The sequence below is a fragment of the Ochotona princeps genome, chromosome 16, assembly GCF_030435755.1.
Source record: "Ochotona princeps isolate mOchPri1 chromosome 16, mOchPri1.hap1, whole genome shotgun sequence".
Taxonomy (NCBI): domain Eukaryota; kingdom Metazoa; phylum Chordata; class Mammalia; order Lagomorpha; family Ochotonidae; genus Ochotona; species Ochotona princeps.
In genome coordinates this window covers 11,388,842-11,415,104 of record NC_080847.1, presented here as the reverse complement: position 1 = coordinate 11,415,104, position 26,263 = coordinate 11,388,842, and the positions used below count along the sequence as shown (strand labels likewise).

At 37.4% G+C, this 26,263-nt stretch overlaps 1 long non-coding RNA gene across 2 annotated transcripts in view; it reads left to right on the top strand.

Moving 5' to 3' along the window:
* The window catches only part of LOC131482238 (uncharacterized), a 202,138-nt gene that overhangs the window by 42,910 nt on the left and 132,965 nt on the right, over positions 1 to 26,263 (top strand). For both annotated transcript variants that reach the window (XR_009246828.1, XR_009246829.1), the window contains exon 2: positions 19,684 to 19,795. This is a non-coding gene — a long non-coding RNA (uncharacterized LOC131482238). The remainder of the gene's footprint in view (positions 1 to 19,683; positions 19,796 to 26,263) is intronic.

The following is a 26,263-nucleotide window of genomic DNA, read 5'->3' as shown; positions in this document are numbered from 1 at the left end:
TTCTGACAAAAGTTTAAGTGGTCTGAAAATTGCAGTTTTCTCCCTCTCATACCCTGCATTTGTCTTCTGTTAATCTATTAAAGACAACATTTAGTCAGCAAAGAAAAGATACATGGCACGTTTCTCAGATGACATAATTGTTCTTTGGTAAAGATATTATAGTTTTAGTTTCAGGGGTGACTCTGGCTCAGATCCAGGCTCTGGGTTCAGAGTCTGTGCTGTTTGTTAGCAGCTGTGCTATCTTATCCTGCCATGTTTAAAACACACGAGTTCTTATTATTAGACTTGATGGTTTTGCAAGGAGTAATTATCTGTATTTACTATCCCATCATGTTAATGCCCTTGATCATTTTTGCTTTGTTCATTCTTTCTCGTATTTTATTTTTCTACAGTTAAGCACATTTTCAGCAGTACCTGCGCCAGTGACTTTGAGGATAGAATTCTTTGCTTTTGTATGTCTAAAAATGTCTAAAAACATCTAGAGCCGGAGAAGGCTACATCCTTTCATTTAATGGTAATTTTTTAAAAAGTGCTTTCTTTTTTCTTCTGAGTAACTAGAAGGATATCATTAGTTACAAAGAAGAAAAAAAAGAGTTCAATATTGCCAAGAGATTTTACGTTTTCTGCCAAGACATCAGAAGGAATTGTTTTTGGAGTTCTATGACCAGGAGTTGGCTTAATTGGAAGAGGGGACACACACACACATACTTTTTCTTATAAAATGATAGCACTATGCGTTACCTTGTTTCAGCTTTTCCCCTTACAGTTAAGCATTGTAAACACAATTACTGTATGTACTTGGGACAAAAATTAATAGTAAATTAATGGCAATAACTGTATTTTAAGTATCACTAAGATCATTTTTTTGTTGTTTTATAAAGCTTTTTTAAAAAAAATCTATTTGAAAGGTAGAGTTAGAGAGAGAAGAGACAGAAATATTTCATCCACTAGTTCACTCCCCAAACAGCCACAGTAGCCAGGCTGAAGCCAGGAACGTGGAGCTTCTTCCAGGTCTCTCACTTGGGCCATCCTCCACTGCTTTCCTAAGCTCTTTAGCGGGAGTTAGATTGAAATTGAAGCCTGCATACGGGATGCTGGCTCTAACTGCCAGTCCCTCATGTTTTTGCTTTTTTTTTTTTTACTTTATTATGTTTTGGAATCTTTACATTGTTGATTAGGGTAAAAAAGTTACAAGGGAATATTGAGGAGAAGTCCCAACCAGTCTCCCACCCACCCCAGGTCCCGGTAGTTCACCAGTTATGCATTGCTGCCAATCTCGCCACTCCAGACAGTGAGTCTGTTGAATAATCTACTGATTGACATAGTCCATCACAGAGTCTCCCTTTGTCCAGTGTTTCGCTGCCAACATACAGCTGTGGCAGTTGATTGACCTGTGTTGGTTTTATATATAAGATTTCTTAATAGCTTTGACTCTTTAGAGAAGACTAAGAAGCCAAAGTAGTTCCTGCTTTGGTAGTTTGCTGGTTGGTGGGAGTCGATGGGAACTTGTCTTAATTCATTTGTAAGGCAGCTTTGGCTTTTCTCTATGGATTCATCATTGCCCAAAGTTAAATTCAGAGCAAGCTCACTGTGAACTTAGTGTCAGTCCTAAAGTACACATGTGAATGCTACTTGTTTTTTTTTTTTAAAGATTTATTTTATTTTTATTACAAAGTCAGATATACTGAGACGAGGAGAGATAGAGAGGAAGTGGAGCCGCTGGGATCAGAACCAGCGGCCATATGGGATCAAGGCAAGGACCTTAGCCACTAGGCCACACTGCCGAGCCCAACTACTTGTTTTTGTTACCTTCCATTGTAATCCCTTGCCTCTAAAGACTGTGACAGTTAACTACTGGATAAGAAAAGATGGATATTATAGTTTAAATAGAATGCTTCGAGGAAAACTTAAGAATTCATAGGATAAATTTCATAAGGTGTATATCTCACACCTTATACAGAATATAATTTTCTGTATCAATGATATTAGAATCCTTGAATCGGGTTTATTTTATAGGTGCTTTTTTAAAAGATTTTTAAATTTCTTATTGGAAAGTCAGGTTTACAGAGAGAAGAGACAGAGAGGAAAGATCTTTTTCTTGATTCACTCCCCAAGTGGCCACAATGGCCATAGCTGAGCTGATCTGAAGCCAGGAGCCAAGAACTTCCTCTAGGTCTCCCATGTGGGTACAAGGCCCCAGGGCTTTGGGCAGTCCTCAACTGCTTTCCCAGGCCACAAGCAGGGAGCTGGATGCAAAGTGGAGCACCCAGGTTAGAACTGGCACCCATATGGGATCCTGGTGCATGTAAGGTAAGTACTTTGGCCACTAGGCTACTGTGCCAGGCCCTATAGGTGATTTTTTTTTTTTTACTGCTTTTGGAACCTTTTCATTTTATTTCATAATGATTTTTAATTATATTTTTGCTCCACTAATTGTTATTTTATAATACAATTCCATAAACCCTGGGATTTTCCCTACCCAATTTTTAATAAGGCAAATTTAAGTGCTTTCTACAAAGAGAAATGTTAAGAGGATTATTATAACCTTGTATAAGGTATATGTGACGCCCCAAGATTGATAAAATTTTAATTTCCATTGATTAAAATAGAAAAGATGTTTAAATAACAGAAAGCAAAAGTTATCATTGTATCAGAAGAAGTTTAAAAAAAAAAAAGAAATTATTCCAGAAGCTAAAATAGAACCTGGCTGTTTGGAGGTTTAAATAGGATCACACTGTTCCTGCAGTTCTGAACATAGAGGGTAACTTAAATTTTTTTTAAATGTAGAGAACTCAAATATTTTATCTGAAGAAAAGGTAAATATTTTATTTTGCTTCCTGAAAATAGCTTTCGCCTAGATCCTTGACACAGTGAGAACGCCACGATAGCACTAACGGCTGGCTTTTGTGGCTACCCCATTTGTGTATGTGGTCATGAAGCAATTACTGTTCCATCTCTTTTTTCTTCATGGATAGAGAAAAAAGGATAGATGATAGCTTTGGTGGAATCTGCCAGCTCAAAGAAGGATTTCTGAGTTTGAATTATTATAGCAATAAATAGGAAATTCTATCAGTTTGTCTATTCTTTCTTCACCCCTGTGGGTGTATATAAAACAAAGGCCCACTGCCACAGTTGTTTTACATGTACTGTGAGGGCAAGGAGGAGAGACCACAGAAGCACTTAGTTGCATGATTTTCTTATTTGGATGCACAACGACCTGCACCTCAGAGGAGGATATTAGTACTGGAGATAAATTGTCTGAATAGTCTGTCTTGGGCTCTGAACTGTAGTCTTTTGTTTGGATTTGTTTGCTTTATATCTTTTCTTTCTTTTTGATGTTTATTATCTTTTTATAGCTTAAATATTTTTGGAGACCTGGATAGACATTTCTGAAAGGAATACCTTTTAGTGGCTAATAAGCATATCACAGGTATATGGGAAAATGCTGAATATTCAAACTCATTAGGGAAATACAGATCAAAACCATGACCTAATGTCACCCTGCTCCCATAAGAATGGATGCTGTCTGAAAGACAAAAGACAACGTGTGTGCATGAGGATGAGGAGAAAAAGAACCTGAATTGTCACATTTGTTGGTGCAATGTAAATCAGAATAACCATTCTGGAAAGCAGTGTGGAGACTCCTCAGACGATTGATGCTTCCCAACAATCCCACTGCTAGGTAAGGACCCACAAGAAATGGAATCGATATGCTGTAAAGATATCTGCTCCACATATTTATTGCCACACTATTTACTAGAGGTAAGATATAGAATCAATAGAAACATCTGTCAATAGATAAATGAATAAAGAAAATATGTTGTGTGTTTGTGTGTGTATACACACATGTAATGCTGTACTGCTTAGCCATAAAAAACTAAAATTCTATCATTTGTGACATCATGGATGAAGTTCAAGATCATTACGCTTAGTGAAGTAAGCCAGGCATAGAAATACAAACATCATATGATTTCACTCAGACATGGAATGTTAAAAAAAATGGTCACAATGAAATAGAGAGTAGGGCCTGGGGCCTTAGCCTTGTGGTTAAAGTCCTTACCTTACACGCTCTAGGCTCCTAAATGGGCACTGGCTCAGATTCCAGCTGCTCCACTTCCCTTCCAGTTCTCCACCTCTAGCCTGGGAAAGCAGTTGAGGACGGCCCAAAGCTTTGGGGACCCTGCACCTGTGTGAGAGACCTGGAAGAAGCTCTAAGCTCCTGGCTTCAGATCAGCTAAGCTCCGACTGTTGTGGCCAGTTGGGGAGTGAACCAGTAGATGGAAAATCTTTTTCTGTGTATCTCCTTCTCTCTGTAAATCTGACTTTCCAATAAAGATAAACAAATCTTTAAAAAATACTATTATATTTATTCGTGTATGACTTCATATCTTCACTATTCTTTGAATGATATATCTCCACACATGGTTCATTGCTCAATTCTCTACTTTTTATTTGAGTGTATATCTGATGTTTTCCTTCAGCCTGAAAAACATCTCTTGTAGCACAGGTCCTTTGACAATTCTCTGAACTTTTCATTATTTGGAATATGAAATTCCTAGAAGAATCTGCTAATCAAGTTACAAATTTAGATAATGTTGTTGCTTATATATAAAATTCTAATTTCTTTGCTTTCCTTACGCTTATCCTAACTTCCACTGAAGACAAATGGTTTGTTTTTGAAGATGACTGTAGCCAATAATCAATTTGGAAAATCAGAGTTGCGTTAACCCTCCCTAGATCACCTTGACTGCTTGTCTTCTCTGTGCATTGTTCCACTTACTAAGGAATACCAGCACATGTCATTCAGTGTGATGCCACATTTTAAAAGTTTCTAGTTTCATAAACTATGAAGATTTGGTGTGTCAGTCTCAGCTGTCTGATTGCACTGTAAATATCTTCTGAAGAGGTAGCACAGACTTGTGACAAGACACTCTACAAGACTGGAAGGATTTTAACTCTTTGGAACACTGTACAGTGCCCCAAAGTTCTACTCTTATACATGATCAGTTGGGGCCATAGAGGAAAGGAAAGGAAACCATTTCCAGTTTTCACAGTATTCCTCTCCCTGTGTTGTGGCTTAAGGTCTTTTATTTGTTGCTGTCAAGATAAATAACTTCAGTGTGAGTGGATACAGACCAAATTCAACTCTGCCATCCTTATGGGATTTCTTACTACTTCAGTTGTCTCTCAATCCACATTTAGTTCATCAAGAAACACTGTCAATTTTTACCTCCAAAATGTATACCAAATGTCACTACTTCTCCACACCTCCAGTGTTATCTCTTAGTCCATGGTATTTCGATATTACATCTTAATAGATCTCCCTGCTGTCACTCTTCCTGGAAGTCTATTCTCTGCACAGCAGCTAGAATCATCCTTTTGTAACTCAAGTTATAGCATGTCTATGCTTTGTGGTGTCTAAGGTTCTAACAGTCCATCTACCCAGGAGCTTACAGTGCCAGCCTGGTCTGACACCCCCTCACTCATTCAGCTCCTGATGCACTGACTTCCTGACTTGTCCTTGAAGAAGGCAAATATACTTTGGTTTTCGGCTGTATTATTGATTCCTCTGCCTGGTATGTTTTCTCAGACCTTCTCGAAGTTGTATCATCTGTTTGTGTGAAACTATGCTCACGGCCATGTCAGAGAGCATGTGCTTTGTCCCTCTGCTAGTCTAGGTACTCAGAGTTTTGTCTCTAACAAATAAAAAATGTTATGGAGTATTTCTAGCAGATGCCCCTTTCTGTTTACATTGCAAGAGGTTATTATACATCTGAAGCAATGGGTTTAGTATTCTAAGCTCATAGGGCATTAAATCATTAAGTCATAAATTAATGATACTAAAGATGGAAACAATGCAGTTAATGGTGATTGGAGATAAGTCCTCAGGTTGCTGAGAGTTGGCCATCAGAAGCTAGTTCTTGCGAAAGGGTTATTATAAAAGGCTGTGCCTGGACCTAACCATTCTCTCTGCTTGCTAGCCTATATCATATGAGCTGCCTTTTCACAATCTCCACCAATTCTGTCCACTGCCCTCACAAGGGACCAAACCAGTGAGACTGCCCAAGCTTGACTACACCCTCCAAAACTGTAAACCCAATGAACCTTTCCTCTTTATAAAATACTTACTTCAGCTATCTCAGTATTATGACAAAATGCTAATACTCTATCTAAAATATATCATAAATTGTGAACTAAGTACAGAAAGCTCAGATTTATAATCTACTTGTAACATGTAATACTTGCATTGTGGAATACATTATTTATTTTTCCACTCTTTTCCCACCCCTGTTTTCCTATGTGTACTTCACCTATATCTTATGTTCTAGTGTGGCATATATTTTCATGTTGTCTTAACTTATTTGTGAAACAATCTAGAACATAAGGACATAAATCCCCCATAGTGTCACCTACAATAAACTTCCAGCAAGACAGGATCATTCTACCTTTCATGTAGTTACTGTTTTTAGTTTTATAGAAAAAATTTATAGATGCTTCAATAAATGTTGCTACATGGTCTTAGGGAAAATAATTTAACTCTTTGGGATAATGAACATTTATGGTATGGTGTCATCAGGGCAGTCTGTTTGATGAAATGTATATAGCTCATCGCTCATCTAAGCTGAGTTCATTTGGCCGAGGTGGACAACTGATTTGGTTCAGCCAGTGAGAACCTTCCCTGATAATGTTGGCTTTGGATCTGACTGATTAGTGGAAGCTGTAAGGTGCATAGTTCCCTCTTTTTGAACAGCCATGACTTTGATTATATAGGAAAATGCCTGTCTGCAGTGAGAGGAACAACCTGACTCATGGAAACATGAAAGATTTTTGGGGAAAAAAAAAATCTGTCCTGGTTCTAGCTGTGTTTTTGCCCTTGTGTAATTTCTTTCTCCAATTCAGTGATGTACTCTATTGCTTTAGTAATTTCTCTTTAGAATAAGCAGGTTTGAGACAATTTTGGTTACTTCTGACCAGAAGAGGCCCAACTAATATTTGTAAGCAAAGTGAGTGGTATGAAGTACATGTGAGTAGAACCTGTACCCTTGTGGAGAGCGGGACTTTGCCCCAAGATGGCGCTTGTTATTGTCTTCTCACGGCACAAAGGCAGTAAACAAGTTTTAGGAAGTTGCAGAAGATTGGTTCAAGGTCTCATGCAGTCTGCATGGTGTGCGCGTGATCAGAGTTGTGATTGGTGTGTGTGTGCGTGATCAAGGCTGTGATTGGTGTGTTTGATGCGTGGCCAGGCAGCCCTGTTGCAATTGGCTGTTGATAGGGTTTTAACCTAAGTTTGAGAGAGAACAAAGAAGAAGAAGAACAAAGAGGAGTAGTGGTAGAGTAGTGGTAGTAGTAGTAGTAGAAGAGGAAGCCTGTAAATATGCTGTAGTTACTGCCCTTCTGTATTATACTTGGATTTCTTGTTTTGTTATGTTATGTAATTAGTTTGTCCTTCAATAAATCCTCATAAGAGCAAGCACCTGTGTCAGAGCTTCACTTGCTGGACGAGGGATCCCGTTACCCTAATCTGAAACTACCCGAACCATGTATGGAAAATTGTTATTCCTCAAATTAAATTGAGAAAACATGCAAGTTTTTAAGCAGATAAGAGATTGTAAAAAGCTTTTATGTAATTAGGATGTTTCAGATTTTTCTGTTGATACATCTTAAAAAATTATTATTATTGGAAAGTTAGACTTACGGAAAGAGAAGGAGAGATGGAGGTGAGCTGATCTGAAACCAGGAGCCAGGAGCTCCCCACAGGTCTCCCATGTGGGTACTGGCTCCCATGGCTTTGGGCCATCCTGCACTGCCTTTCCAGCTACAAGCAGGGAGCTGGATGGGAAGTGGAACACAGTGCCCACATGGGATTTGGGCACTTGCAGTAAGGATTATTAGCCAATTGAGCCATTATGCTGAGGCCTTTCTGTTGATATTTCATAAATCAATGCCAAGGCTTTTATAGGAGCTAAATAATAGTGCCAGGCCCTGTGTAGTCATTTAGATTAAAGAAAGCCGTTGGAATAGAACAGTGTTGTGCAGTATACATTGTATCATGTAGCTAAATTTTAGCCCTGTCTTAGGGGAAAAGTTTTTCTAGCTGGCAGCAAGTATAACAGCAAGTGCTTTCCTCTTCCTATAGTCATCATGCTGTGTTGGATGTTTTAAAATATTTGTCAAGCAAAACAGAAGAAAGGTTACAGATGTACCTTTAATTGGACTTCAAAACAGTGAAACAGTGTTCTGGTTTTTGCCCTTTCCCAATGACCAGATAAAAGAATCCAAAATATTTTTCTCAATGCTTATCTTGCTCTCAGAGAAGGTAGTGGTATGAAGAATAAATTATTTGCTCTTAATGATACCATGACTAGTTGCATATGAGAAGTTTTCTTTTTGTGTATGTGCAGCATATATACAATAATATGAAATGCCTTTTTCTATGAAATAGGGGTTCTTCAAATATATGTAATGGGTGGTGTTGTAAGCTCATTTCTACCAATCTCAGTTTCTTCAAAGAGAGATGCTAGGTGTAGGAAAAGGTGAATATTTTGGTTTTTATTTGTTCTCCCAAACAACCCTTGCCACCTTCACTTACTTTTTAAGAAGATTTATTTATTTGAAAGTCAGAGTTACAGAAAGAGAGGGAGACTATCTTTCATCCACTGGTTCCCTCTAGAATGGCTACAATGGCCAGGACTGGTAGGGAACCAGCAGATTGAAGCTCTCTCTTCTCTCTTCTCTTCTCTTCTCTTCTCTTCTCTTCTCTTCTCTTCTCTTCTCTTCTCTTCTCTTCTCTTCTCTTCTCTCTCTCTCTCTCTCTCTCTCTCTCTCTAATTTGCCTTATAAACAAACAAAGAAACAAATCTTAAAGAAAAAAAATGGAGCAGCCAGAACCGAAAACAGCACCTTATATGGAAAACTGGCAATGCAGGTAACTGCTTTAGGGGCTGCACCACAACGCTGGTCCTTCCCTGCCGCCTTGTAATGAAAGTGCAAATGAAACAAAACAGATAGTATTAACTGGTGTTAATAATCTACAAAGTGAAATATCAGTTGTTCAATTATTTGTAAGTCAAAGCACATATTTCCTGTCTTCAGAAATTGGTTGATGCCACCAAAGTGAAATAGGGTCTTGAGAAATAATGACTTCGATTTCTTTCTGGGATTAATGTTCCCTGCTGCCAGTGTTCACCACAGCTTGAGAAATTTCCTCTAGCCTTTGGGTACTTTAAAATTGATACCAAATATGAGAGTCCAAGAAATGAGCCAATTATTCTCCAGACTACACCATGATTCCATTATGTGTTACCAATATGTTCTGTCCAAATATTTCCATTTTCTGGGCAAGCCCACTGCACTTAACGAAGAATCTGAACCATTCTTACTAGATCATCATCTGGAATCACAAGATTCTGCTGTGCATGATGATAAAGGTATAGAGTTTGGATTCAGGCAGAACTGAGTAAAAATATGTTCTTTTCTCTTAATAATTACATGACCTTGAGAAAAATTACGTAGTTTTTTGGTTTTGTTTTGTTTTGTTTACTATCTTTTCTCATCTACCACAAAATGTTATAAGATTTTTAAAGGGTATTCTATAGTGCCAGGCACTTTCAGTTTCCTCAGCATTTCTTTTTTTTTTTTTAAAGATTTATTCATTTTATTACAGCCAGATATACACAGAGGAGGAGAGACAGACAGAAAGATCCTCCACCCGATGTTTCACTCCCCAAGTGAGCCACAACGGCCGGTGCGCGCCGATCCGAAGCTGGGAACCTGGAACCTCTTCCGGGTCTCCCACGCGGGTGCAGTGTCCCAATGCATTGGGCCGTCCTCAGCTGCTTTCCCAGGCCACAAGCAGGGAGCTGGATGGGAAGTGGAGCTGCCGGGACCAGAACCGGCGCCCATATGGGATCCCAGGGCTTTCAAGGAGAGGACCTTAGCCGCTAGGCCACGCCGCCGGGCCGGAGCATTTCTTAACTCTACAATTTCTCATATTTTTATCTTCATTGTTAATTAGCCCAAATTCTAGCTCCTATAACCTTTCTTTTAAACTTTGAATGAGATAGTAACACTCTGTAAGCTGGTGTTTTAGCTGTTTAAATCACAACTTGTGATGCTGGCATCCCATATTATAGTACCAATTTGAGCCCTTCTCTGCTTCCTATCAAGCTTCCCACTCATGTCTGTGTCTGGGAAGGCAGCAAAGATCCAAGTAATTCCCCTGAAATCCACTCAAGAGACTCTGATGCGGTTCCAGTCTCCTGGCTTTGGCCTGTCACAGACTCAACTGTTGCAGAGTAAGTTGGTGCATAGAAGATCTCTTCCTTTCTCTCTGTCACTGTGCCTTTCCAATAAATAGATAAATCTTAAAAAATAGTAATGCTGTGTGCATGGCATTCTCAGTCCTTTTCTCTTCAGCCTTTTTGTTGTGCTCTGTGGATTTTGTCCTATAAGAAGCAAACCAACTCTTCAACCCTTTCACAGAGATGGTCCTGTGATCTACATTTCGAGCTACTTCAACAGTGTCACTACCTGTGGATCCTTCTTGAGTTGGAAAGTACTCTGTTTTATTTCTGTTGTGCGTTTTTCCTGTCCAGCACAGTGATTGCTCAGTATTTTTCAGGTCTCTTTTGATACTAATAATTCATCACTCCTATTCTCTCCTATAAGTTATTTCCTATGATGCAACCATCTTTCAACAATATTGTGTCTATTCTTATCATCGTCTTTTACCAATCTCATTACTTCTTTGTGTTCAAACAAAAGCTGTACCTGGTAGTCTTTTTCCCTGTTCTCATGTTTTGCTGTTGTTCTAGATGTCATCACAGGTTTCACTGGAGACATACTGTCTGGTCCCATAGTCACGTAGTTTCTTGACATTCCTAATTTCATCTGCCCTTCTTCGTCATGCTGCCCAAGATGATCTGCTCTTGAAATCTTATATTGTGTTATCTTCATCTCTAGCCATAATCAAAGCACTCACATAAATGACTATAATTTATTGGACTAGTCATATAATTGGAAATATATGTTGTGTCTATTTTTCCTAATAGAATTCAGCAACAAACTTTCTTGTAGTTAAACATTAGTGCAAATCTTAATTTATTAGGTTTATAAAAGTGACATTTCTGAGTCAAATGGGATTATGTACTTTTGAAATGTGTTTTTTTCTTTTTCAAGTGCAGAATGGATAGTAATTTTTAGTAGCAGCTTTATTGAGATATAATTTACATTTCATATAATTCAACCATTTAAATTGTAAACTTTAATGATATTTAATATATACACTGAGTTGTACAAGCATCACCACAGTTGATTTTAAGATTTATTTTTATTTATTTACTTATTTATATATTTATTTGAAAGGCAGAATTAAAGATAGACAGACAGATACAACTTCTGCTTGCTGGTTTATTCCCTGGATGGCCACAAATGGCTGGAGCTGTGTCAGGCTGAAGCCAGAGTCCTGGAGCCTTTTTGAGTCTCCTTCATAGATGCAAGGGCCAAGCCATCCTCCACTTCTTTTTCCAGGCACAATAGCTGGGAGCTGGACAAAAGTGGATTTACCAGGTCTTAAACTGGTGCCATGTAAAATATCAGCATTACAGGCATTGACTTAACTTACTATGCCCTAATGCCAGTCAATTTTAGAACATCTTCATGACCTAAAATGAAGTTACCTATCTATTAACAGTCACTCCCATTTACCTTCTAACCCAATATCACCCTCATTCATTGGCAATGATCAAGTTTGTACCTCAAGATTTATCTATTCTGACATTTTCATGTGAACGGAATTATGTGTGGTCATTTGTTTAAATCTGTAGATCAACTTGAGGAGGATTATCATATTTATTTAATTTATTTTTAAATTAATGAATATATCTACTTCACTTAGGTCTTATATAAATTCTTTTATCAGTAATTCATAGTTATCAGAATACTTACGCAGTACTTGTTTTGGTAGATTTTTACCTCTGTAGTTTTTAGAAACTATTAGAATATCCTTGTATTTTAATTTTCAAAGTCCAATTTTCTGTATATTTAAAGCTTTTTTTTTTTAATTGAAAAGGCAGATTTACAGAGAGAAGGAAAGACAGAGAAAAAGAGAGATTGCCCACTGCTGATTTACTCTCCAAATGGCCACAATGGCTGCTGCTGAGCTGATTCAAACCCAGGAGCCAGCTCCAGGTCTCCCACATGGGTGCAGGGTTTGGGGGACTTGGGCCATCCTCCACTGCTTTTCCACAACACAGGTAGAGAGCTGGATGGGAAGTGGAGAAGCCAGGACATGAACTGGAACCTATATGAGATGCTAGCCAGCCAGGAAGTGAGTGGTCCAGTCTCACCTGTAAAGTATGCTTTCTATGATCACTTCTGTTACTAACTTTTTTGGGTCGTGTCACCTTGAAGTGGAACTCAAGAAATTTCTTGTATAGTAACTTACTGAGAGAGTACTCTCAAAAGACAATTAGGGGACTGGCATTGAAGCACACCGAGTACAGCCACTGTTTGTAACTTCAGCATCCCATCAAGGTGTCTGTTGGATTCCCAGCTGTTCCACTTCCAGTCTAGCTCCTTAACTAGTACCCTGGGTAAGCTACTAAGGAAGGTCCAAGTGTTTGGGCTCTTGTAACCTCTGGGGGAGATCCAGATATGGCTCCAGATCCTTGGGTTCAACCTGGCCCAGTATTACTATTGTAGCTATCCGCATAGTCAACCAGCAGATGGAAACTTGGTCTGTAACTCTCCCTGTCCCTCACTCTCTGCCTCTACCTCTGTAACTCTGACTTTCAAAATAAATGAATCTTCGAAAAAGAAAAAAAAGTGAGTATGGTAAGAATGGATACAGACAGAGGCAGGCAAAAATGTATTTTCACAAGAAGTCAAATGTAGAGCACTGAAGAATAAATGGAACCACAGAATTGTTCCTGCTGAGATGTCAATACTTGGCTTTTAGAACCTCATTCTGTCACTCAACCGTTTGGGATACCAGGATGGTTGACTTTGGTATCCCAACTATTCCTAGAGAAAAAGACTCTCACAGACAGTGTGAAATTGGTAATCAGCAGTTTTAATTAGGCTTCTAACATTCTATTGCTTCATGTATTTAGTTAGAGCCTCAATTATTAGACATTTTTATTTTCAGTTTTTACCTATTATGAGCCACATAGAGTTGAACATCATTCTCTATACAGCTGAATACTTTAAATGCTGAATATTTTAAAAACAATAATTATAAGATAATTAGTCAAAGATGAAAAAGCTCTAGATTCAGCTTTTACTGTGTAATATATCCTTACTCTTTAAGGATGGAATTTGAGTTGAGTGTTGGTTTAGAAAATGGAAATCATTGAAGTTGTCGCATGAGTGTAAAAATGCAATGTGGAATTTGAAATGAAACAAAAACTATGCAGTGGAAAATGTACTTACCAAAAATAAGCAGTTTAAATATATTAGGAAATAAACATGTACCTTATATTTGGGTACCTACGTGAATTTTCTGATCTTTTGGGAAATGCAATGAAATATACATATTGGTTTAAAAGCTGAGGGATTATTTTATAAACATGTGAAGTCAGATCTGTTTGCCATAATGAAGCAATAAGCAATTTCAAAATATGCAAACATTCATAAAAATTCAAAAAACAGAATAAGAAGCTATGTAAGGGGTGAATTTTTTAATTAAAAATTAAGATATCTGTATTCTATATCAGAGTGCTGATGCTTGCTTCCTGACTCCAGCACGTGAGTCCAGCTGCTCGCGTGTGAAAGCCCTGGAGACCGTCTAGGAAGTAAACCAGCGTATTGGAGCGCTCTCTCTCTCTCTCTTTCTTTCTCTCTCTCTCTCTCTGTCTCCGTATCTCCCCCTGTCCCTGATTCTCAATAAATTAAATTATTTTTGAAAAGTGAGAACATACAATGACGTGTAAGCATAACACTAGGGATTTAGGTAAGGGAACAGAATTCATAACTAAAACACATGGGTAAATATATTTGAAAAAAATCTATCTTAGCAAGTCAATAGATGGGCAGGAAGAGAAAGAGGCATAAATTAACTAGAAAATTGTAAACAGGAGCTGTTGCAGTCCTATAATTATCTTTATTTATTTATTTATTTATTTATTTATTTATTTTTAAAGATTTTAAAAAAATTTTTATCTCAAAGTCAGATATGTGAGAGGAGGAGAGACAGAGAGGAAGATCTTCCATCCGATGATTCACTCCCCAAGTGAGCCACAATGGCCGGTGCGCGCTGATCCGAAGCCAGGAACCAGGAACCTCTTGTGGGTCTCCCACGCGGGTGCAGGGTCCCAAGGCTTTGGGCCGTCCTCGACTGCTTTCCCAGGCCACAAGCAGGGAGCTGGATGGGAAGTGGAGCTGCCGAGATTAGAACCGGCGCTCATATGGAATCCCAGGAGTTCAAGGCGAGGACTTTAGCCGCTAGGCCACGGCGCCGGGCCCTGTCTCTTTAAAAAATCCAAATGGTTGATGCATGAATGTTATGTATGAAACTGTAATTCAAAATACCCTCTTAGAGGGTTTGAACATTTGTCTTTGCAAATTAAACATTTTAAATTAATATTAATAAAAGTATGTAAATAACCAATGAATGTTTAAGGTATTACAGTCATATAAATGAAAGAAGTACAAGATAGTTCTTGTTCATTTCATTTTAACATATTGATCTTAGTTCAAGTTTCTAATGTCAAAATACTTAAAATAGAACAATTCTAAATAAATGTTTACTTATTTGATATAATGTAGCATAACATTATAAATTGGAATCAATTCACCACATAAAATTTGGAGTATGAAATCTGGGTATTTTACATCAGGGATGTGAGGATTTTGTTGGAAGGCCCCTTGATGTTTGAGAACATTTATCAAAAAAAAAAAAAAAAGGCAGCAATTGCAGAAGGGTTGAACATTGTCAATAAAGGCTTTTATTCATGGTAGCAATCATAAAGGTACTTTAGCACTAGTATTCAAAAAAAGGAAAATAGTGATCTTGAATATGATTCTGTTGCTTGTCTGTCATCAGCCACTCCTAAAATAATGAAACAAGTATTCAGTGACAAAAAAGAGGTACATTTTAAGGAATATAGCAAGGCTAAAAACATTTAACAGCATTAGTTTTTAAAAAAGATAAATAATTGTAGAGAAACTTCATTAATGGCTTATAAGAGAGGATACACATCATGTTAATTAAATTTACAGATGATGCTAAATTGAATGGTGTTGACAAAGCCAGTAAGAACAGATAAAAGGGACCTAAAGTAGTTAGAAATATGGGGAGGAAATGAAATGTGATTCAACCTGGAAAAATGTAGCTAATACATCTGGGGAAAAGGAATCAGAAACACAGCCATTCGGTTGGCAGGATACACAGTGCTTGGAAAGAAGTAATGCCAAGAGACTTTGTTTAAGATGATAGTGGTAGCAAATTATATATGTTCTTGTAATGCAATATGGCAGTGAAATCAGTCAATGAGATTTTAGTCTGTATATGCAAAAGGCTCATTTCGTGCCACTGGAACATAAAAATTATTTCCATAGCACTGCTGAGATTACAGCAAAAATACCAATTTGGAGCACACACATACCTCAAATAAGCAGATTCACTGTAGTGCAGACTGAAAAATAAATGTGTAATGGGCTTCAACCCTTCACCTGTAGGAAAAAATTAAATAAAACGATAAAATGTGCATTGTTTGCCATTCTCTGACGCAGTGTAGTTATGAAACATCTCAAAAGCATTTGATAGACGTAAGCATCATAGGATTTAAGTCATTTTTAAGGTAGAATAAGGATTTATAAGTTAAGTAATGGGATGAAAATTAAGTCACGGAAATTTAAGACTGAATCCCGGAAATGTTTTCTGACAGTGAAATCTATTAGTCTGTGGAATGGAGTCCCTGGAGGGGTGGGGGTGGGGTTCCCTTGGTCTAGTCACAGGACTAGATCAAGGCTTGGATAACACATTATTAATAATAATGATAACAACAAAGTAAAAACTAATTTGACCATTTTGCATCAGTAGGGATGCATACATTGACATTTTTGGGTCTAATCCAGCTGTTGTATCTGGTCTGAGCTTTCTGTGATATATTATGTCCTATCATTAAGGAACTGCCTATTATTTTTTTTAATGAATGCTTTCGAAAAGACAAGATTCATATTTTCCAGCTCTTGGACTTCAATTTCCTGGATTATTATTTTTTTTTCTTCTAAGTCATAGGAATGCTAGAAAAGAAAACACCCCTCCTTTTCCCTATTGATGAGATATGGTCTTAAATATTCCAAGCCTTTTGGATCAGATCAGATGAGGTAGCTGAACTCTGAAGTCTCACTTACACCAGTGCATTGAAAACACATTTTTACTCTAGTTTTGCAACCACAACTATGCAATATATAAAAACTCATTTACTTCCTTCTCTGGGTTAATCCATTGGAGATTTTTAGCAGATGGTGTCCTGGAGGTACTATTTACTTTTAGGAAAGCAATATAACTGAGTTTGAAAAATATAAAGTATGCACTCTTCATTCCAACATTAGAATGTTATTATGTGAATTGTATTTTTTAAATTATCTACATTTACATTTGTCTGTGAGTATGTTTGGATCAAAATGGATATGGAAGCACGGTACTTTTAAATGAAAATCAAGTTTAACCCAAAATGTGATTCTTTTAAGTTAAAACAAAATGATAAACATTACAAACATGTACCAAAGCTTAAGAGATAAAGATGTTTAAATAAATTTATGTAAGCAGCATATATGTAAATGTATATATTTTAAAGTTTAGTCCTTAAACTGTATTTTGCATTACTGGTTCCTATTATTATCTCTATAGAAAGAAGGAAAGAAAATAATAGGCTCCTGTATTAGAAGTGCTTAACAGTCTCTGTGAGAGATATGTATGACAAACACAGATGGTATGACAGCTTATCAGTAATTTAGAGCATTGGGGTAGAAACTGGATGGAAGGTAACAAATACATTTGTCTCAGGGAACACAGAGTCTGTTGAAGTCTAACAAAAATGAGCTGGTAAAATGAGATTACATATTTGAAATAGACTGTATGTTACTTAAGGCTCTTGGGAAAGAACAGAACAGATAGGAGATAAATATATTTATCATGTTATTATGAAGCCTAATAAATTAAAATCTATATAACCAATGTCCCACTTCAATTTCAAAGTTTAGGAGTTGCTGTGGGGCTTGGTGCAATGGCTGATTGGCTAAATCCTCGCATTACATGCACTGGGGATCCCATGTGGACACCGGTTTGTGCCCTGGCATCCAATTCCCTCCCAGTGGCCTGGGAAAGTAGTAGAGGATGGCCCAAAGCCTTGGCCTCTGCACCCACGTGGGAGGAGAGACCTGGAGGAAATTCCTGGCTCCTGGCTTCGGAACAAATCAGCTTCTGGCTATTGCAGCCATTTGGGAAGTGAATCAGCAAACTGAAGATCTTTCTCTGTGTCTCTTCTTTTCTCTGTAAATCTTTTGACTTTCCAATAAAAATAAATAAATCTTTTTTAAAAAAAGTTGCTACAGAAAGTAGCAAGAAATGATGGCATAACTTGAAGGACTTAAACTGAGAAACGTCAGCCTTTTGCTCTGTCCAGGACCCACCCAACAGTACCTGCTATATTCAGTCTGTGGTTTTAGATGCAAATCTTCTACAAAAATACCTTCATGAAGGGTCAGTATTTGACCAAATACCTGCACACCATATGACCCACTGAAGTTGACAGGTAAGGTAAACCAATAGAAAGTCTGAGAATTCCAATAATAATGATTTTTAAGTATTTTAAGAGAGAAATGATGTAATAAAGAAGTCCCTGAAGATATTCTAATGCAGTGAATAGAAAAAAAAAAAAAAAAGAAGTGTACCTGCCCTTAAAACGGTTGATAGCTGTGGAAAGAGCTACTAGGAAGAACATCTGATGGGAGTGTAAAGAGAGGCAATTTGGTTTAAAGAGGTATCTGTCAAATGGGGGAGTTGGACAGATTATTTTGCCTTACTGAGTTTTCAAAAATTATTTTAATTGGCTGACTTTCCACCTGCAAGCACTGGGATTCCATGTACATCAGTTCGTGTTCTGCTGCTCCAGTTCCCTTCCAGTTCCCTGCTTGTGGCCTGGGCAAACAATAGAGGATGGCACAAAGCCTTGCGACCCTGCACCCATGTGGGAGACCAGGAAAAAAGCTCCTGGCTCCTGGCTTCGGATTGGCTCAGCTCCGGCCATTGCAGACATATGGGGAGTAAACAAGCAAATGAAAGATCTTTCTCTCTATATTTCTCCTTCTCTCTGTAAATCCGCCTTTCCAATATAAACAAATCTTTTTAAAAAATTTTTTTGTCCAAATGTAAAAACTAATTTGGGGCCGACATGGTGGTGTTGCAAGCTAATCCTGTGATTATAATGCTAGCATCTTATATTTACATATTCAAGTCCCAGGTGCTCCACTTCCCATCCAGCTCCTTGCCTGGGAAAGCAACAGAGAATGGTCCAAGGCCTTGAGCCCCTGTACCCACATAGAACATCCAGAAGAAACTTCTGGCTTTTGATCAGCTCAAGTCTGGCCAATGTGGCCATTTGAGGGGTGAACCAGTATGTGGAAGATCTCTCTGTCTCTCCTTCTGTTAATGTAACTCTACATTTCCAATAATAATAATAATAATAATAATAATAAAAAATTTTAAAAGTTTTAAAACCACAATTTTATTCCAGTTTATCCTTAATTATATTAAATGTTTTTGAGACAAATGATAAAAAAATTTTAATATAAATCCAATGTAGTATAGTTATCAATATGATGATGAAATATATTTTTTAGATAACAGTAAGCCTCTCAAATAGAACAGATTGTGGTTATGTAAGATTTAAGAGTTGCAAACTGCCTGCTTTTTGGTAGTAACATTGAACCAGGAAAGCAGCTCTTCCTTTTTTTAAAATTTTTAAATTTTATTATTTTGTGATGCGGTTCCATAGGCTCTGAGGTTTTCCTTCCCCGCTCTCCAGATCTTCCCCACAAACACACACTGACTTCTCCTATATTGTTACAGTAGTATAGTCCTTCAGAATAGTCCTACGTCCATCATTTAAAAGCAGGTCTTACAAATTCACAGAACTTGAGCAGCAATGTTTACATTTGAGAATATTTATAAATGTTTTATTATAAATAGAATATAAAAACTTGAATACATGCAGATAAGGGGGAAAGTTCACATAAATTAGAGGCAGACTTTAACTTCATGAGTCATACTTGTAAATAACATTCCTTAAATCTAATTACTGAAGCAGAAATCAAACTTAGGTAATTAAAATTCAAAAATTTTTACATTCACTAACAAGTTGATTCTGAGATATTATTGTTGTATAGCCTTCCAGATACCAAACAATCCAATTTGCACAGTTTTTAAAATTTATTCCTTATGTTGTTGCTCACTGTCATTTGCAACCTGTTTGTCCCCATTTCAATATTCTGTGGTTCTTTAGATGTCAAATTTGAGAGGAAGAGTGCTACTCTGAATGGGAGAAGTGTGAATTTTGTTCTGAAATTTCCTCTGAAACAGCTCCAGATTATTTTCGTCTGGTTTCCAAGAAAGATGTCTTCTGTCTACTACTAAAAAACATTTTTTTGAAAACCACACTTTTATTCTATTTTTTATAGGTTGGACATCTGATGCGTTAGCACACTGCCTGGGATGCCCACATCCGCTGTTGCAGTCCTGGCTCAGCTCCTGCTTCCTGCTTCCTGCCGTGTGCACCACAGGAGGCCACAGGTACTTGCTGTATGCACTCCTGCACATTCAAGAACTTGAGTCTCTGCCATTTACATGGGAGACCCAGACTGGCTATTTTAAACATTTGGACAGTGAAACACTAGATGAAACATCTATAGTTGTCTTTCTGACTTTCAAAGAAATAAAAATAATTTTTAAAAGGAAGATTTTAGTGAAATATTATGTCTAAAAAAGAGGTGTATTCTAAGTGTTTCAGTCTCCATTGAGCTCTTAGAACTGGAATCCTTTATAAACAAAATTATAACTCTACCCTTTTTCATTTTTATTTTTATCTTTTATGCATATTAAATGAATAAATTTCATGTATAACACAAGACAGATTTAGGAGCTTAGTGATACTCCCCCCAAAAAACCCTCACTTCTGCTCACTTTCCACATCCCCCCACCTCCCTACTTCTTTATTTAAAATTTTTACAATAGCATGCTTTCATTTCACTTTGCAGATACAAACATAACACTTTATTAGATAAAGATATCAACACATAGCAAGTAGAAAATAGTAACAATAAAAAAGAACAAAAAATATCATATTCCTCAAGAGTGTAAAAAAGGCTGTATACAATAATCAAATCCCAGAATGTCAATCTCCTTCCTACAGATTACAATTTTTATATTCTGTGTATTAGTTATCACAGATCGGGGAAAACCTGACATTTGTATTTTGGGAACTGACTTATGGCATTAAGCATAATGATTTATAACAGCATCCATTTAGTTGAAACACAAAATTTCATACTTTTTTATGGCTGAGTAGTATTTCATAATGTATATATGTATCACATTTTCATTATCCAGTTATCAGTTGATAGGCATCTGGGTTACCTCCTTATCTTACTGTGAATGGAGCGTTTATAAACATGGGGATATAGATAACTCTCTAAGAAGCTGATTTCATTTCATTTGGGTATATCCCACGAGTGAGATGGTTGTGTGGTGTATCTATTTTCAGATATCTGAAGAATTTCCATACTGTCTTCCCGTAATGGTTGTGCTAATTTACATTGCCACTTCAGTGAAATAGCATGCCTCTTTCCCCACATTGTCTCCCAAATTTATTGGTTCCTGATATTCAGAGGACAGCCATTCTAACTGGTATGAGGTGAAACCTTGTTGTAGTCTTCATTTGCATTTCTCTGTTGGCTAGTGAACCTGCACTTTTTTTCATATGTCTATTGGACATTTGAATTTCAGCTTTTAAAATACCTGTTTTTAGAAATATCATTAAGATATAAAACACATACAATTAAATGCATAATTTACTTGTTTTGCTGTTACCACATAGTTTGAGTCAAAGCAGTGCTTTTAAAATATTATTTTGTAATGCAGTTCCATAGGCTCTGAGATTTCCCTCACGCATTCTTCAAATCCCCTCCCTCCCACTGATTTCCTCTTCTATGAAGTACACTCCTTCATAAACAGTTTTAAGTCCATTATTCTGCTGTTTGAGTGTATCCTCACATTGTAGGTACGGACAATGGCAGAGAGTGCAGCATCCTATTGTCAAGGTATATTTAACAGTTTTATTGAGAGTCCTTTGATTTGGAAGTAGAGATGCATACTGCGTTGTATCTTCACATCTGGATATGATAGTCTCTATTACACAGTTGCTAAATGAAAAGCCACAAAACAAAATCAGCAACAGTAGTAAAAATATGAAATTTACAATGCCATGAAGTTAAATAAAATGCTACTGAATGACCAATGTGTTGCTGAAGAAATAAAAAGGAAAATAAAAAACCTTCTCTGAGAAAATGATGCTACTGTATGACCTATGAGTCAGTGAAGAATTTAATAAGAGAAAAATAACTATTTTGAAGAAATGAAAATGAAAACAAAAATATCAAACCCCTTGAAATGTAGCAAAAACAATATTGAAAGAGATATTGATCTTGTAGTTTACAAGGAGGTTGCCTTAAATATATGATGTTTGTCTTTTGGGGATTAATTTATTTCACTCAGTATAATAGTCTCTAGTTGGGACCATTTGGTTGCAAATGGTAGAATTTCATTCTTTTTAATGGCTGAGTCGTATTCTATGGAGTAGATGTACCACAGTTTCTTTAACCACTCCTCTTCGGATGGGCATCTGGGTTGCTTCCATGTTTTTGCTATTGTAGATTGTGCTGTTGTAAAGATTGGATTATAGATCCCTTTCTTATATGTGGATTTCAATTTCTTTGGATATATTCCCAGCAGTGGGCTAGCTGGGTCATATGGCAGATCAATTTTCAGTTCTCTTAGCACTCTTCATATTGACTTCCATAGTTGTTGTACTAGCCTACACTCCCACTAGCAGTAAAGGAGGGTACCTTTCTCTCCACAGTTACACCAGCAGGTGTTGTTAGTAGAGTTCTGAAGGTAGGCCAGTCTCACTGGAGTTAAGTGGAACTTCAATGTGGTTTTCATTTGTATTTCCTTGATGACTAAGGAAAATGAGCATTTTTTATGTATGTCTATTAGCTGTTTGCATTTGTTCTTTTGAAAAATGTCTGTTCATTTCCTTCCCCATTTTTAGAAGATTTTTGTTTTTAATTTAGAAAGTCAGATTTACAGAGCGAAGGAGAGACATAGAGAAAGATCTTCCATCCGCTGGTTTATTCCCCAAGGGACCACAATGGCCGAAGCTGAGCCTATCCAAAACTAGGAGCCAGGAACCGGGAGCCTCATCTGGGTTTCCCATGCAGGTGCTTTAGGCTGTCCCCTGCTGCTTTTCCAGGCCACAAACAGGGAGCTGGAAGGGAACTGGAGCAGCTGGGTTATGAACTGGTGCCCACATGGGATCCTGGTGCATGCAAGCTAAGGACTTTAGTCACTAGGCTGTCTCGCTGGGCCCTCCTTCACCCATTTCTTCACAGTGTTGTTTGTTTTGCTGCCATTGAGTTTCTGAAGCTTTTTGTAAATCCTGGATATTAGTCCCTCTCAGGTGTATAATGTGCAAATATTTTCTCCCATTATGTTGGTTGTCTCTTTGTTGATCATTTCCTTTGCTCTGCAGAAGCTTTCCAGTTTGATGTAGTCCCAATGGTTTATTTTTGGCTTTGGCTGCCTGTGCTTTTGGTGACTTCTCTAAAAAGTCTTTCCCAGTTCCCACATGTCGTAGAGTGCTTCCTGTGTTTTTCTCTAATAGTTTGAAGGTTTCTGGGTGCTGATTTAGATCCTTGATCCACTTAGAGCTGATGTTTATATAAGGTGACAGGTGGTGTTTGGAGGGAGGTTCTTGCTTCTTACCTCTGCAGGTTGCTATCCAGTTGTCCTGACAGCATTTATTTAAGAGACCAGGCTTTTTCTCTGGATTCTTTTCGGTTTTCTTGTGAAAGATTATTTGGCTATACATATGTGTGTTCCCTTCTGGTGTTTCTATTGCTGTTCCATTGATCTTTTCTGTTTCAGTACTAGAAGCAGACTGTTTTGATGTCCTCTGCCGTGTAGTATGTCTTGAGGTCTGGAATTGTGATTCCTCTAGCTTGAGTTTTATTCTTCAAGATTGCTTTGGCTGTTCATGGCCTCTTATGTTTCCAGATGAACTTTTGTATCCTCTTTTCCATTTCTGAGAAAAATGTTGTTGATGTTTTGATTGGGACTGTGTTGCATCTGTATATTGCTTTTGATAATATGGACATTTTGATGATGTTGATCCTGCCAATCCAGGAACATGGTAATGTCTGCATTTTTTAGTGTCTTTTTCTATTGCTCTTTTTTTTTAATGTTTCATAGTTTTCATCATACAGGTCTTCCACATATTTGGTTAACTGAATTCCAAGGTATTTAAAATTCCTCTCCACTGTTTTAAAGGGGACTGTACTTGCACTTTCTTTCTCAGCTATGAAGTTATTTGTGTATACCAGCACCATCCATTTGTGTTAATTTTGTAACCTGCTACCCTGCCCAAGTCTCTTATGAGTTCCAGTAGTCTTTTTACTGAGTCTTTCGGTTCTTTTGTGTAAGAGAATCGTGTCATCTGCAAACAGGGATAATTTTAATTCCTCTTTTCCAATTTGAATTCCTTTAAAATTTTTTTCTTGCCTAATAACTCTGGCAAGGACTTCCAACACTATACTGAATAGCAGTGTGAAAATGGACATCCTTGTCTAGTTCTAGATCTTAATGGAAAAGCTTCCAGTCTTTCCCCATTTAGTATGATGCAGGCATTGGATTTTTCATATATTGCTTTAATTTGGTTATAGAATGTTCCTTCTATGCCTATCTTGCTTTAGGTTTTTAGTATGAGGTGCTGTTGGTTTTTGTCAAATGCCATCTCTGCATATATTGAAATGATCATATGGGGGCTTTTATTTTTCAGTTTGTCAACCTGGTGTGTCATATTTATTGATTTGCAAATGTTAAACCATTCCTGAATGCCAGGGATAAATCCTACCCGGTCCAGGTGAATGATCTGCCTGATGTACTGTTGGATCTGTTGGCTAGTATTTTGCTGATGATATTTGCATCTATATTAATCAAGGATATCAATCTGTAGTTCTGTTTTTCTGTTGTGTCTCTATTTGACTTTGATATTAAGGTAATTCTGGCTTCATAGAAATAGTTTGATAGGATTGCCCCCTTTTCTGTTGTTTGGAATTACGTGTGGAGAATTAGGGTAATTTTCTCATTTAGTTGAATTCTGCAGTGAAGACATCTGGTCCAGGGCTTTTCTTGGTTGGGAGAGATTTAATTACTGATTCAATCTCAATCCTTGTTATAGGTCTATTTAGATTATTAATTGCCTCATGATTCAGTATTGTTAGATTGTCTGTGTCCAAAAATCTATCCATTTCTTCTATATCTTCTGATTTGTTGGCATATAGTTGCTTGTAATAGTTCCTAATAGTTCTATGTATGTCCAAGATATCTATTGTTTTATTTCCTTTTTTTTTTAACCTCTGATCTATTGATTTATATCTTCTCCCTCCTTTTTTGATTAATTGAGCTAGTGGGGAATCTATTTTGTTTATTTTCTCAAAGAACCAGCTCTTCGATTCATTGATCTTATGTATCGTTCTTTTGGTCTCTATATAGTTAATTTCCTCCCTTGTTTTGGTTATTTCTTTTTTTTCTGCTAATCTTAAAATTGCTTTGCTGTTGTTTTACTAGCTCCTTGAAATGTATGGTTATCTCATTTACTTGGTGTTTTTCTAAGTTCTTCACATAAGCATTGACTGAGATGAACTTTTCTCCTACCACTGCCTTGATGGTGTCCCATAAGTTTTGATAGGTTGTATTGATGCCTTCATTTGTCTTAAGGGATTTTTTTAATCTCCTGTTAAATTTCCTCTCTATTCCATTGTTCATTTAGCAGCAATATTATTCAGTCTCCACATATTTGCATGTCTTCTGGGGTATTCTGACTTATTAGTTTTGTGTTTCACTCCATGATATAATTTAAATTTTTAAAAAATTGTGAGGCTTGTTTTATGGCCTATAACATGATCAGTCCTGGAGAAAGTACCATGTACTGATGAAAAAAAAAAAACTTTGCTGGGTAAGTTGTTGTGTGGCTGACAATTTTTCCTTTTACAACCTGGAGTTATTTGTTAAGAAACCACATCCATGGCAATAGTGTCAAAATCAATTTTTAAGACATTTGGCATTATGCAAAGGCTAATAAAAATATAAACAGTAGTTTTTAAAAGAAAAACAGTTGATCTAATAGGTACAATAAACTTTATTTTTTTAAGATTTATTTATTTTTATTGCAAAGTCAGATATAGAGAGAGGAGGAGAGACAGAGAAAAAGATCTTCCATCCAATGATTCACTCCCCAAGTGACCGCAACAGCCAGTACTGCCCTAATCAGAAGCCAGGAGCCAAGAGCTCGTCTGGGTCTCCCATGCGGATTGGGCAGTCCTCGACTGCTTTCCCAGGCCACAAGCAGGGAACTGGATGGGAAGCGGGGCTGCCGGGGTTAGAACCAGCACCCATATGGGATGCAAGCACATTCAAGGCAAGGACTTTAGCCACTAGGCCACTGCGCCAGGCCCTGTGTTTTTTTTTTTTTTTAAGATTTATTTTTTATTTTGTTTTTTTTTTTAAAGATTTATTTATTTTATTACAGTCAGATATACAGAGAGGAGGAGAGACAGAGAGGAAGATCTTCCGTCCAATGATTCACTCCCCAAGTGAGCCACAATGGCCGATGCGCGCCGATCCGAAGCCTGGAACCTGGAACCTCTTCCAGGTCTTCCACGTGGGTGCAGGGTCCCAAGGCATTGGGCTGTCCTTGACTGCCTTCCCAGGCCACAAGCAGGGAGCTGGATGGGAAGTGGAGCTGCTGGGATTAGAACCGGCGCCCATATGGGATCCCGGGGTGTTCAAGGCGAGGACTTTAGCCGCTAGGCCATGCCGCCGGGCCCAGATTTATTTTATTTTTATTGGAAAGTCAGATTTACAGAGAGGAGAGACAGAAAGAAAAGCTCTTCCATCTCTTGATTCTCTCCCCAAGTGGCTACA